The sequence below is a fragment of the Tachypleus tridentatus genome, chromosome 10 (genome assembly GCF_004210375.1).
Source record: "Tachypleus tridentatus isolate NWPU-2018 chromosome 10, ASM421037v1, whole genome shotgun sequence".
Taxonomy (NCBI): Eukaryota; Metazoa; Arthropoda; class Merostomata; order Xiphosura; family Limulidae; genus Tachypleus; species Tachypleus tridentatus.
This window is the reverse complement of record NC_134834.1, coordinates 88,929,077-88,943,861: the sequence shown is the minus strand read 5'-3', so window position 1 is coordinate 88,943,861 and position 14,785 is coordinate 88,929,077. Positions and strand designations below refer to the sequence as shown.

General features: G+C 32.2%; 1 pseudogene across 2 annotated transcripts in view; it reads right to left on the bottom strand.

Annotated features, from left to right (window-relative positions):
* Positions 1-12,233, bottom strand: part of LOC143229835 (muscarinic acetylcholine receptor DM1 pseudogene) — a 72,516-nt pseudogene extending 60,283 nt beyond the window's left edge. For both annotated transcript variants that reach the window (XR_013016090.1, XR_013016089.1), the window contains exon 1: positions 11,507-12,233. The product of XR_013016090.1 is annotated as a muscarinic acetylcholine receptor DM1 pseudogene, transcript variant X2 (transcript). The remainder of the gene's footprint in view (positions 1-11,506) is intronic.
* Between the last annotated feature and the right edge of the window lie 2,552 nt (positions 12,234-14,785).

The window sequence follows — 14,785 nt, the reverse complement described above, 5'->3', positions numbered from 1 at the left end:
ATCCATCTTTCACTGATGACATATTCCGTATCTGACGTCTACACTGAATGTCTAGAATGCGTATTAGAAACAACTTCTTATTCCCTTTTAAGCGTTAGAAACTCTCAACCAAACACATTGATTAATCGATATTAAAGGAATATTATTTTTCATAAATATATCTCTACGATGTACAAATGGTATTTTCACAAGTATTTTTAACCTGCAATTTTTTCGCTTTCCTTTTGTTTTTTTGTCACAGAATATGAATACACAAATTATGCAAATTAAACTCTGAATACCCCATTTTAGGAAAGTTCTACTTTTCTTTCACACTAAATCTTTGCTACCATATAAATAAAAGAAAGTCGTCTTAGAGCAACTCGCTTACATAAGAAATTACGTCTGGGTCATCTTCCCTGATTTGAAGCAAATTAAACAATCAAATGCGTTTCAATTCATGTACTAGTAAATATGTATTATAACGTTATAAGTATATTTTTTTCTTTCTCGCCATATGGGTTTTCATAAAATACACGGTGTCCATAAAAATCCCATATTTTTGTCGGTTCTTTTTCAATTAAGCACAAAGCTACACAAAGGACTATCTGTGTTCTCCAAATACGGGTATCAAATCCTGATTTCTAGCGTCGTAAGTCATCAGACATGCCGCTGTGCCACTAACCAGGGGAGGCAATCCATTTCGAAATTAAAATATAAATCGGTGAACGTTTTGATGGTAAGTTTTACAATGAAATCCTTCATTATTGATAGTAATTAAAGTATTTAAAAGGGAAGGTTATGGTTCCTCCTGAGGGTCTACAATAAACTTTATGCCGAAAAAAAAATATATATCCGCCTTTTTTGAATAAATATAAATATTTGAATGCAATTCCTTGTTTCTTCAACTTTAAAATTTCTGCCCTTAGTTTACTGTATTCAAGGTAATATTGTAAAACTTGAGATGCTAACTTTAGAAAATAAAGGAAAACATCTCTTTGCTAAGTCCCTTACGGGTATTTAAAATATTGGTATATAAAGTGGGGTATTTGGATTATATACATTTCAAGCAATGTATCGAACCACAGAATAATAGGACTTTAATACGTATTAGAGAAAACAACTGATAAAATTAAACATTTCAAGACGACAGTTTGGTTATAATTGGTTTTTTGAAAACCTTGAAAGAATAATATTTAATTTTTCTAAGTAAGTCGATAAAACAATATTATAGCTCCTGATTTAAAACTGTATTTTCTTAATAAGTTTATGTTTGAAGATTATTTTACTAATTTATAGAAACGTTATTACATCAAAGCATATGGAGAAACATTCTTCATTAATGGCTCATCTTAAACTGTTTTAAACAGTTATAATAATGAATATGTTTGTAATCTAAGTGTAGGAGAGTTCTAAAAAAAATCCAAGTAATATTATAGTACTGTTCCATTAAATCAGATAAAGGTAATAAAATAATCATTTTAGATAAAAATAGTTATTTAAATAAAACAGAATAAATAGTTAAGGTTGTGCCAAATAAATAGTTGAGATTGTACCAAAAAATAGTTAAAATTGTAAAATTACATCAAGATCTCACTGACAAAAGAGAATCTGAATTGCAAACGTTTTTATTTTAATGAAGAAAAATATCCTTAACAAGAAACAGTTTTTAAATCTTAGACTATTAGTAAAAAGTGTCTTTAACTGAGAGACAGCTTTTATATGTTACACCACTGGTTAGTTAGTTAGTTATCACCCTTAGATTCCATCTAGGAACATAGGGCCGCAATCGCTTGCGGATTCTTCAACAAGTATTTAAGTGAGTAGGTTGTTAGCCCACTGCACCGAGCCGTCCCTAATTTAGCAGTGTAAGACTAGACGGAAGGCAGCTAGTCATCACCACCCACCGCCAACTCTTGGGGTACTCTTGTACCAACGAATAGTGGGATTGATCGTCACATTATAACGCCCCCACGGCTGGAAGGGCGAGCATGTTTGGCGCGACGCGGGCGTGAACCCGCGACCCTCGGATTACGAGTCGCACGCCTTACGCGCTTGGCCATGCCAGGCGTTAAACCACTAGGAAATCATCTTATTATGTTTCATGGTTTACCAAAATTCATGAAGAGAGAACATTGGAGCCTGCAACTACATTTCCCACAAATGGTTACGCTCTGAAAGACATGTTCGAATTTTCTCACGAAATTCATCAATTAAAGTTCGATGTGATGTGTGCACTGTGCCAATATTGACATCGAATCCCTATACACAAATACACCGTTAGAAGAGGCCACACAATTAAATGTTGAATTAATTTATGAAAACTCCATTTCTATTCTTGTTATGTTTTAATTTGGCACTAAATAATCTTTTTTTTTTTGTCGAATACAAAGCTTTATAATCAGGTCGACAGTGTTTTTATTGGCTCAAGGATTGCACCGTCTTTAGCCAATTTATTTTTACGTCTTCATGAAAAATAATACTTGAAAAATTGTACGAAATAGATGAAACCTCTTTATTATTATAGCCATGTTGATGATACCTTTACCATCATCAAGAACTTTTGACTACGTTTTCCAACACGTTCAACTGTTAACTAATGAACATAACAGCATAAGGTTTAGTATGAAACATTTCTAACAATAATGGAGGATTCTGATGGAAAACTGATCACTCTATTTTAAAAACTACTTATCGTATAATACTACATTTTCTTTCAGAGGCACGTTTCGAGAGTCACGAGTTTTGATCTGGAAATTTTAGAAATGGTCAATTATTTTCTGTTCAGATTTGTTCTCCTAACAAAGCTACTTTTTAAAACACCCAGTGCCAACTCTTTAACTGTTATAATCCAATAGCGGTAACTGTTTTTCTTTTTATAGCTGCATTACGAAACCCGATCTTGCAAGAATGGGATATGAACCGTGGATTGTAGGATTCACAGCCGACCATGCTAGCCACTAAGTCACGCTCTGCCCAGTAATAAAGTGTTGTCTATTTACTCTTACTACAGTTGCATAAGATATACAGAACTGAAGAACAAGGTGCTGTCTGATTGAGTTAGTACAGGTCAAGAGAATATATACACTTAAATAAATATATGTTATTGGATTTCATCACTACAGTTTTATAAACAAACTAGGTCACAAGTACATAAGTACTTTTCAGTAAAAATATAGAAGATTGAAACAAGGATCACCTAATGAATAAGGTAAGAATACCGAACTAATTTTAGAGTCAAGCGCTAATGTACAGTGTAGGCACATACATACATTTAGAGTCGAATGTTTATGTAGGATATAAGCATGTGTGACGGATTTACAATTACATTTATTTTTCTGTATCGCTGTTTGTTTCATTTAAATATATATTTGTGAATGCATTTAACTTATATTGTTAAATGCATATAGCGAAAATCCTGCCTATTCACTGAATCTGTAGAAAATTCTCAAGTGTAAGAATCAACAATATATATTTTAAGAAAGCACAAATGTATCATCAGTATCGTTTTATCTGCTTAAATTTCTAGTAATTTGTTTAAAGCTTATGAAAGGTAGCCAAATCAAGGCAAGGAGTGACAGTATATATTGTCGGTTTGCCACAGTTGGTACACTATAAACCTTGGAAGCGACACGAGTGATTAACACTTATTAATCAGGAACTTCAGATACTGACCAGGAACGTTTATAGATTTCGAACATCACAAACCGTTTAACTCCAGCGGATTAACATCGTATGTTTGTGTTTTACGAAGACATTATATAATTTCAGCTGTGAAAAACTCACGTATGATGAGCGAAGAGCTAGCTAGCTTCCCGTTAAGTGAATTGTACCTATATAAACTCGAAATTATTTCACTCATTGTGAACGCTCGTTAGATATCAAGAAAGTTCCAGATCAGATAGAAGAGTCAATACTGTTTGTACGTTTGCCAAACTTTTGTATATAAATCATTATCTGTAGTAACTTTTAATAACCATTGTTATAAATCGTATTATTATTTGTATATTAAAATATATTTGTAGTAAGAAAGAAAACTGCGTGTATCGATCTTGTTGGCAAATATCATAAACTTGTTACATCTCAACATTTAATTAGCTTCTAAATTCAAATTACTAATTAACTCAAATTCAAATTATTTCAAATCGTAATACGTAACAATACATGGGAGCCTCATCCGAATAAATTATAATGCGTAAAAACCCTAACGTCTTTAGGTTCGAGTGTTTATGTAGGGTATAGGAATCTCCTTGCTTCTGGAGTTAAATCTCTATGTAGCGTATAGGAATCTACCTACTTCAAGAATCGGGTGTTTATGCAGAGTAAAGGTACCTACCTACTTCTAGAGTTGTCTTTATGTAGGATATAGGCATCCTTCTAATATTTTGTATTGGTACAAAGGACATTTTTAACATTTGCATTAGTGTAAAATGAATATACACAACTGTATCATGACATTCGATTTTAGATCATAGTTCTTCATGGTAGTTACCATCATCGTCCTAAACTAAAATAAACACAACACTGGAATAATGACATCAAACACGTACCATTAAAGAGAATTAAAAGGCCAGCTTTAAGTCTTAAAGGAGAAAATATTTAATATTTTCGAAACAAAAGATTGTCTGTCATTCTTTTCTATTGACCATTTAGCAACAACAACAAAAACTTAAAAGATGTTATTCACGTGAGAAAGGCTGCAGTATTTCAAGAAATGACAATAAAATATATTCACGATTGTTATTTCACTCCTTAGGGATTGCATTTAAATAATGGTCAATTGTTTTCTAGTTGTCCTCATGTATTACTTTTAATTTATTATACTACCTCTTGTATAAACAGTAGGGTTAACTTTTTCTAAGCTTGAGATCCACTTATTTTGATAATCAGAAAAAGGACCACATAAGAATAGACGTATTTATTTCAATACAATAATGATATGACGTAGAGTAAAAACTGACGCGGTTTCGAAACTCTTTTATTATAAACTAGCAATTAAACATTCCGTACGAATGTTTTGCATTATATATATATACATACACATACGAATATGTTAAATTTTCACTACAATAATTTAATCCCAGCTTCCTATGAGGTAAAATATGAGCGAGGTTCATTAATCTGTAAATAAACAAATTATTTGAAAAAAAAACAAATCTCCGATTGTTTTCGGACACCAAAGAAAATCGATTTCGTTACAAAAATTACCTATCATTTCACTCTTAGGTTAGACTTTCTAATGTTAATTTTTTGCCGTTTCTGTGTTATATTACAAACTATTTGTTTACATGTGATTAAGCATATAGACACATAATGAATTAACTGTGTTGTACTTAACACATCAATAATTTGTTTTAAATTTTTCTCGCTAATCTACAAGGAGAGCTATCTCATTACGAATTAGAAGACAAAAACCAAAACAAAAGGAAGTCACCTAACATCCAATGCTAGCCGTTATTTAGCTGAATATTGGAATTTGACCTTTATTTTCCTAGAAGAACCCTAACCCCAAAGTGACGATCCGTGTATCCTCAAAATTACAATCGGGTATGCATACCACTAGGGTCATATCAGGCAAAATACATGAATAAATACTCTGAAATCATTAAGGCTCTGTTGACCAGGGTAATTCACTGCGTTATGCGTGCAAGGTAGAGGAGGTTCTTTGAAAAGGCTGACTTACTAGGTAAATAATCTTAATGTGTGAAATATTAATCAAATTCACACATAGATGTGGATAGCAAAATATTATTATTAAATAGAAAAACCTGTCAATTGAATAAACCCACATTAAGCATATTTAAGCTTGAATTGTCAGTAAAAGTATATTCACTACTCAGATACATCTCGTTATTTTGAAGATATAAACAAGTAATTGTGAACAAAATATAGTGTCTTTGATGCCAGAACTCGGTGTTATATTAAATAATTCAGATTTATTTCACTCTATTCCAAATGTTTCTTGCGCGAATCAATTTCTACTTATTATTAATTTAGTGTGTGTTTTCTTTCAGCAAAACCAAATTGGGGTATCTCCTGAGCCCACCGAGAGAAATTGAGACCCTGACTTGTAAATCCGTAGACTTACCGCTGTACTAGCGGGGAGCTATTATTTTAGTAAATAGTTTGTTTGTTTGGGAGTCATCTACATTCCTTATCGTAAAGAATTCTGCCGTTTTATGGAGTTGGTTTGAATTTCGCACAAAGCTACTCGAGGGCTATCTGTGCTAGCCGTCCCTAATTTAGCAGTTAAGACTAGAGAGAAGGCAGCTAGTCATCACCACTCACCGCCAACTCTTGGGCTACTCTTTTACCAACGAATAGTGGGATTGACCGTAAAATTATAACGCCCACACAGCTGAAAGGGCGAGCATGTTTGGTACGACGAAGGTTTGAACGTGCGACATCAGATTACGCCTTTAACTACCTGGCCATGCCGGGCCTTGCAAACAGTAAGAAAAACATCATTTTCATAATAAATAAATAAATAATAATAATAGTTCAATAGTAAACATATTTCTTCGGTGCACTTTCAGAAGCTCACTTAAATCAACATTTCAACAAAAACTATTCTAGAAACTTCCAAATTTTCATCTCATCATTGATCTCCAACTAGGCCCAGAATGTCCAAGTGGTTAGAATGCTAAACTCGTATTCCGAAAGTTGCGGGTTCGAATCCCCTTCACACCAAACATGCTCGCCCTTACAGCAGTAGGGAGTGTCATAATATGACGGTAAATCCCACTATTCCTTGGTAAAAGAGTAGCCCAAGAGTTGGTGGTGGGTGGTGGTGACCAGATGCCTTGCCTCTAGTCTTATTCTGCTAAATTAGGGACAACTAGCACAGATAGCCCACGTGTGACATTGTGCGATTAGTATTAAGTACATTAAATATCCCTTTTGCATGAACATCTCATGATAATTAATTGGAACAATTACTAAAAATAATGTGACATAATCCATTCTCGAGTTCTTAACTGACAAATTAAGGGACTTTTTACATGTTTTTTTTTCAATAATAGTTTTAAATACATCTTTATAAGAGATTTCCAATAAAAAAAGGCTAAGCTCTGTAGAAATTTCATAACAATATGATAATGTTAGATCATGTGTTATAAGAATAAAATCATGTGAATACTTTATTTAATATTCAACACATTCTTATAGTTTAAATTCGTGGCTATCAACATTTCCCACTCTCTTATTTCCACATTCTATAAACATTTCTGTTTGTTTGTTGAATTTCGTATAAAACTACTGTGGTGCTATTTGTACTAGTTATTCCTAGAGGGTAAGCAGCTAGTCGTAACCACCCACTACTCTTTATCAACGAATAGTAAGATTGACTGTCACATTATAACGACTCCTACAACTTAAACGGCAAGCATATTATGTATATATTATGCCAACGTCACAATGTTTTCATGAGAAGCGATACTGCTGTCTCAGTTATAGAGAAAATAAAAGCGTATATTAACCATTTTATTAATTTACAACAATGGTTTGTTTTTGTTTGTAATTAACCATAAACTAACACATTGACATATCTGTACCCTACCCAGCAAGGGTATCGAAAGTTGGTTTCTAGCTTTCTAAGACTAGAGACATATCGCTGTGCCAAAAAAAATAAATAAAGTTCTATGTGTTATAAGAACAATATGAATACACAGTCTATTTAGTTAAAGAAATGTAACTTTGAACAATAATTGTTCTGCTTAAGCTATGAAAAACAGTAAAGCGTATTTTAAAATAATTGAAATTGATCTAAAATAATGATTTAGAGCACTAAAACCCTGAAATTCGAACATGTGTGTGTGTTTTTCTTATAGCAAAGTCACATTAGACTATCTGCTGAGTCCACCGAGGGTAAAAAATTGAACATACTAATCGTTTTAGAAAAGATGTCGTCAATTTTATTATTAGTTCAAATATTCTTAAATTAATTTATTTGTTTTTATAAGTATACAAGCTATTAATGAGTTTACGTAGTACTAGTATATTTATAAATATGTAAGTAAAGACATGTGATATTTCTCTTAAAGTAAAGTCAGATTTTTTAATTCAACATGGCTGCCGAATTAAAAATATTACAAAAATCTGTAGGTTGCAAATAAACATGTTGGATTTCCTTGTTTTTAAGTTTCTCTAGTAACATGGTACCAATTAATTATATATAGAAATATATTCAATCTATACGTTCTGGTTAATTGAATATTTCGTAACATATACCGACTTAATAAATCTGTTAGCTTTACATCTCGCGTAATTAATTAATTAGGTTGAAAAGCTCTAAATATTTTAAGGATTAATTAACAGGCTCATTTGTTTTTATTGAACAATACAAATGTTCCTGATCCTGATAAATAATAACTATTTTGCTTCACCTTTCGAATATTGTGTATCTTATGGTAGATTCTACAAAGAAACATATGTCGTTCGAAACATGATCTTATGAGTCATACGCTTTTCATGCTTTCTCACAATATTTGAAGTTGTCAAGTTGTTTTCGCTTACGCTTAATTATTTAATGCTGAAAATATCAACGAATAAATAGTATATATTTATATATACTATATATATTTATATGTAGAGAGAGATTTTCAAAAAGACTGGAATAATTTATCATGAACCACAGTTGTGGGTCATAAAAAGGATAGCACGTTTGTTCTTTTATTATTATTCTGCCAGCTTACAGCAAAAATGCGCAAAAATATTACAATTGAAACCAGGCAGTATTACTAAATAAATCATTGCGCATTGCGTCGGATACTTCGTGAGATATTTTTCTATTTTACATCACCTAAAAATGTTATAATTATTCTGCAAACGATGTTACCATTACACCTTGAAGTTAGTTTATTTCTTACAAATATCTGTAAATAAAGCTGAAAATACTGTAGACATTATATTCGTTCCATGCTGTTAGCTGGAATTATATTTGTTGGTGTCAAAAGTGGGCCTTGTATCTTGATTAGATAATGTATTGAGTATCACCAGCCAGCCTTCTATGCTTATCTTGTTTACTATTTAAATTTCTCTGATTTTATGTGGCAATTTTTTTATTTATCGTTTGTTTTAAATATTAAGCTTGTGTGTTTACTTTTTGGCGACCGATCGATTTTTGACTTTAAATATTTTGTTTCTGTATCTTTTATTATCCCTGGTCCATTGTTTTAAATCAATAGTTTTTAATGTCCGTATACACCAGTATTCTTCTTTTCCCAAGCTGCATGATAATCTAAGCTTGATTATAATATAGACAAACACGAAAATATTAATTATTTTTCATAAAATTTGCATTTTAAGCTGCTATGGCTTATATATCAATCTTCATTTATGGATTTTCAGAATTAACATTTAGGATTAATAGTAATAGGTAGTATCCAACTGTGTGTTTTCTAATAGCAAAACCACATGAGGATATCTGCTGTGTTCACTGAGGGGAAGTGAACCCCCTGATTTTTGGGGTTGTTAACCGGAAGACTTGCCGATTGACCGTCACATTATAACGCTCCCACGGCTCAAAAGGCAAACAAGTTTGAGGGACGGGATTCAAACCCTCGACTCTCGCATTATTGACTCGTGTGCCTTAATCACCTGGCTATGCCGGGCTGCCATAACCTTTGTATCCATAAACATTTTAAATATTCCTTAAATCATTAACCTCTGAATAATATAATAAATTACATTAAGTTCTTAGTCATTTTGGAGCAAACAAATAAGTTGTGATCTTTAAAGTTTTAATTTTGCCAAATACATGAAACAAAGAATACTTATCAAACGTATGGAAATATTGAGAAAGTACATTTAAAACAGAAGCTGAGAAATGTTCTAAACATTCATTAGCGAGGAATTAACGATTACATATAGCAATAAAAATTGCTCACATAACACATTTAAATAACTTTTCAGATTTCAAAGGTCTTTCTGTAGAACTAATGGAAAGAGTAAGCGTTTCCATTAGCTGAAACAATCATTTTTCTTTCCATTGATTACAGCACCAAAAATATCTAAATATTCTTATATGTAATTTATACATACTTTCTAAGTGATGCATTCCTTTACAAGAGGCATAAATAAGTAATGTTGGAAACAAATACATAATAAAATAAATATATCGCAACATTACTAAATTTTACAAAATAACTTATTAGAGTGTTTAATGTTCAGTTTAGACTTCAATGAAAATGTTAAAGTTATATACTTTTCCATCACTAGTGCAGACAAAGTTCCGTAGTGCCTACACACATTTTAATAAAACAAAAATATAATAAATAAGTAAATTAAAATCAATCATTGATTTCCTTCACGTCTTCAAAAACAATGAAAAACTGAGTTTACTAGCATTGTTTTGGTCACAGACATATATCAGACAGTTGCTAATTATAATCTGATATAAAACAAATAAAAAACATTCCCATTACATAACACATGACGTCCACGCGACAGTTTCTAGTAATAGTATTGTTGTCGCGCCATCTTCGTGCATTATCTAATAAAAATATTTTCTGTTTTTCTCTATCAGTATATAATTGGTACTTGTGTAGTGTGGGTTTCTAATCAAAATGAATAATGATAAACTCAGTTTGTTTGTTTTTATTTGAGAGGTGAAGGAATCCAACGTCTTATTTCGCTTTGTACTTATTTTGTCTTTATTTGTCTCTATTTGTTTCATTTAAACGTATGAATCAAAAACCACTCGAAAGCAAATCCACTAAACAATCTAACACTATTTTTTTCTTAACAATACAGAAATGTTATTGGAAAATCAGAGATTACGTTTCATTTTGAAGGTTATTTTACGTACCCCTAACACGAAATCCGTAATGGACTGGTTAAGAAGAATGTGTAGTGTTATTTCCAGTAATGTTACTAGGACTAATTTCCGATAGCTTCTTAAGTTGTTTGTTGAGCGTTCACATCAACGATTAGTTTAAAACATTGGTTTGTTAATAGTTGAGTATGTTGTTAAAAGGCATATAGATGTAGAGTATTTCTTTGAAAAAATTGCATACAAATATAGATATCAATAATCAATTATATTTCTATTGCATGGATTATAGTTTTGCCACCATATAGAGATCTTTATACGTAGTAATCGAATTATTTTAACTTTATGTTACCTTCAATAACATATCTTTGAACATACGCCCATTAAAACTAAATCAAATTTAAAACACAAACTGGGAACCTCGTGTATAACTGGTTATAAATATCCTTAAAAGAAGAATGTGGCTGTATTTTTGTATAATGAAACAACTGATTAATGATTTTTAAAATTCATAAACGCCATTTTTTTTATAAAATACGAGATACTTCACAAAGAATATTCGCTTTATTTATATATCTTCTAATAAATATTGTTCTTTTTTGTTGCCATAAGAATGCATAGAGCTTCCGCAGCTTACATATATAAAGACTCAAACAAAATATTAAAAACTTTTAGTCGTGAAATGTTTCTACACAAGTTAAAGAATAAAATATCAGTAGAAATATGCGTATACATAGAAATTTGTGATATACTTACGTCACGGCGATAGAGACTTGATTATTGAAGAAACGATTTGAAAGATTAACCAAGTTAAGTTCATCTTTAGGTTAGTCCAGTTTATCTTGAGTCATTATGAGATGAACATGTGTGACTAGAGGTTCAAACAATAAATTCTTAGCATCGTCAGTTGAAAAACCATATCCTTAAGCTGGTAGCTTAGTCCAGACTGCCTTATGGTGTTGTGAGTTCAACACTAGAGGCTCGTTTAATAAAATAGAACGAACCACGTCCTTTGACTACTCCTGTTTATATTGAGTCATTATAATAACAGGGAGATTAATCGTTAGTTTGGTAAAATTCATGGCACTATCCCATGTCCTAATTCTAACCCAATTTATCTTGATAGTCGTTATAAGATCAACATGTGTGACTAAGATACTAGTTTAGTAATATTCAAGGCACAAGCAGGTAAAGATCCGTGTCCTTAGATTTTCCCACTTCATCTTGAGCCATTTTGAAATAGAAATGTATGAATATCGACAAGTCTCTAACATTCATGACACTACAAGACACAAAGGTTGAATACTAAATCATCACAATAATTCCATATACGACAAGAAAACTCTTTCTAATTCTAAGATGGCACGTGCACTACATGTTCTTCTTTAGTTGTTATTTTTAAAATTCCTACAAATCTTATCAGTGTATAAAGATTTTTACTTCCATTGACTGCATGATACTTTCCTTTAAGATAGATGAATTAATCTCCTTCAATTTCGGCTGCTGTGTTTAACTCAAACTCGAGACTGGATGAAAGCACTTTGATTCCATTTAAAATATAAAGGTCCTAGAAGTTCACGTGTACTATGTGACGCGTACTACCAGCAAGTGAGAATGAACCAAAAGGAACCAGCTGGAGGTATCTACAACGATCGAATCATGTGACGTCGGCTAGTAGGCTGCTCCGAGAAGCGCACTGGTGTATTACCTGGAAAATGTATGGATTAGAGAAGATGGGATGGTGAGTCGCGTGCATTGTTAAATATATAATGCGGTCTACTCTGCACTGAGGAGCAAATTCGGAGGTATTCTGAAAATAGTTCTAAAATCAGCAAACCCTCGTGATTCGCTGCGAACGAAAGTGTTCTAAGAAAAATAATAATAACCAACATATAACTTGCAGCCACTTGACCATCCCAGGTATTTTAAGATAATCCTTACTTATACCATTACAGAGGTAATGGGATGAATTATTATTCAAGAACTCGAAATTAGCTTTAAAAAGTAAAGCAAGATCTCTAGGTGGCCTTCGTACACATTGTAGGTATACACACTGAGATATTTTAACTTACACTACAGTTGATAAAATTATATAACTAAATTTATCCACTTGTATGAGCATAGCACAAAGTTTTACGTTCCCGGCTGTGAATCGATAAGTCTAACCCAGTTATTCAGCTCAAAGGCAGATTAAGACCCTGTTGTGGCAGGTGCTGCTGGTTGGCTGTCCATCCTATGACCAGTAGCTCAAGATTAGAAATAGCTATAGACGAATTCAAGAAATATTTTACATGGTGGCAGATTTTATGTAAGCTTGAAAATACATAAACCATAGATCACCAATTAATTTGTATTTAAATGACGATTATTTAGCACGTTCCTGTGTCATTCATATTGTGCTGGTTTGATATGAATATTCTTTGGGAAACAGCACTGTTCCGTACTAATAATTACTGATACAAGACCGACTGTAAATCTTTATTTCTATCGAGTATTCATCGGATTGACCTAAAAGCAACTTCTCTTAAGCCTAATTAACAAACCATGTGTACCCAGTTTAGATCTATAATAATTCATTGTTTAGATAACAACCATTTTTAATTTAATGGAAACACTTAAAGCGTTTCTCGAGATTATCGGAAGATTACAATGATAAGGTTGTTTTACATTAACTCATTACCTTAGTTGTTTTAGACCTTTTACCTTTAATCCAAGTCAGGAAGTGCTCACAAAAACTAAGGCACATCAACAAAATCTATTCCATACATTTATTCTTTATTATTTAGCAATAAACTAAGAAGATTTCAAGTCAAAACATATTACATTCTGAAACATTTTACTAACAAGTAAAATAAATGTGTATGTAATAACAAATGTGATAAAAACTACTGTTTCTATATTTTCCAAAATGCATTAGCTTATCCTTAGCCTAATTGACAATCTGTTATTCTGCTATTCTGAATAGGTTTGAAAATAAATTGACAATCTTTTAATACGTATGTGTGTGTGAGTTGGATTAATTTAAGCCTAACTGGAAAGCTCATTTTCATGCAAAATGTACAGATGTTTTTTTTTTGTAATTTCGCGACAAGATACTTGAAGAGCTATCTGCGCTAGTCGTCCCTAATTTAAACAGTGTAAAACTAGGTGGAAGGCAACTAGTCATCACCACTCACAACGAACTCGTAGACTACTACTATACCAACCAATAGTGGAACTGACCGAACATTATAACGCCCCTAAGGCTGAAAGGGTGAGCATGTTTAGTTTAACGTGGACTCTAACTCTCGACACTCAGACTGAACGGATCGTATTTTTCTACTCACATAACTATGACTTGACTTGTAATCAAAAGATACAATATATTCCAGCCTAGCCTTTCCAGAAGTGAAGTGGCCTAAGGTAACCTAATAAGCTCTAGTTCTCCGTAGTGTGTACTGAAATGACCTAAAGTAACACTGTATAATCTATGTATACTTAATGCATTAGTGTATACTCAAACAACCTAAAGTCATTTGATAAACTCTACTTACACCTAGTGTGTTCTTGAATTGACCTAAGGTCACCTGATAAGCTCTATTTATACCAAGTGTGTAATAAAGAAACCTAAAGAAAACTGATGAGCTCTATTTATACCTAGTTTGTACTGAAGTGACGTAAGTCAACTGATAAGCTCTATTTATACCTAGTTTGTACTGAAGAGACTTAAAGTCAACTGATAAGCTCTATTTATACCTACTTTGTACTAAAGTGACGTAAAGTCAACTGATAAGCTCTATTTATATCTAGTTTGTACTAAAGTGACTTAAAGTCAAATGATAAGCTCTATTTATACCTAGTTTGTACTAAAGTGACTTAAAGTCAACTGATAAGCTCTATTTATACCTAGTTTGTACTGAAATGACGTAAAGTCAACTAATAAGCTCTATTTATACCTACTTTGTACTAAAGTGACTTAAAGTCAACTGATAAGCTCTATTTATACCTATTTTGTACCAAAGGGACGTAAAGTCAACTGATAAGCTCTATTTTAAC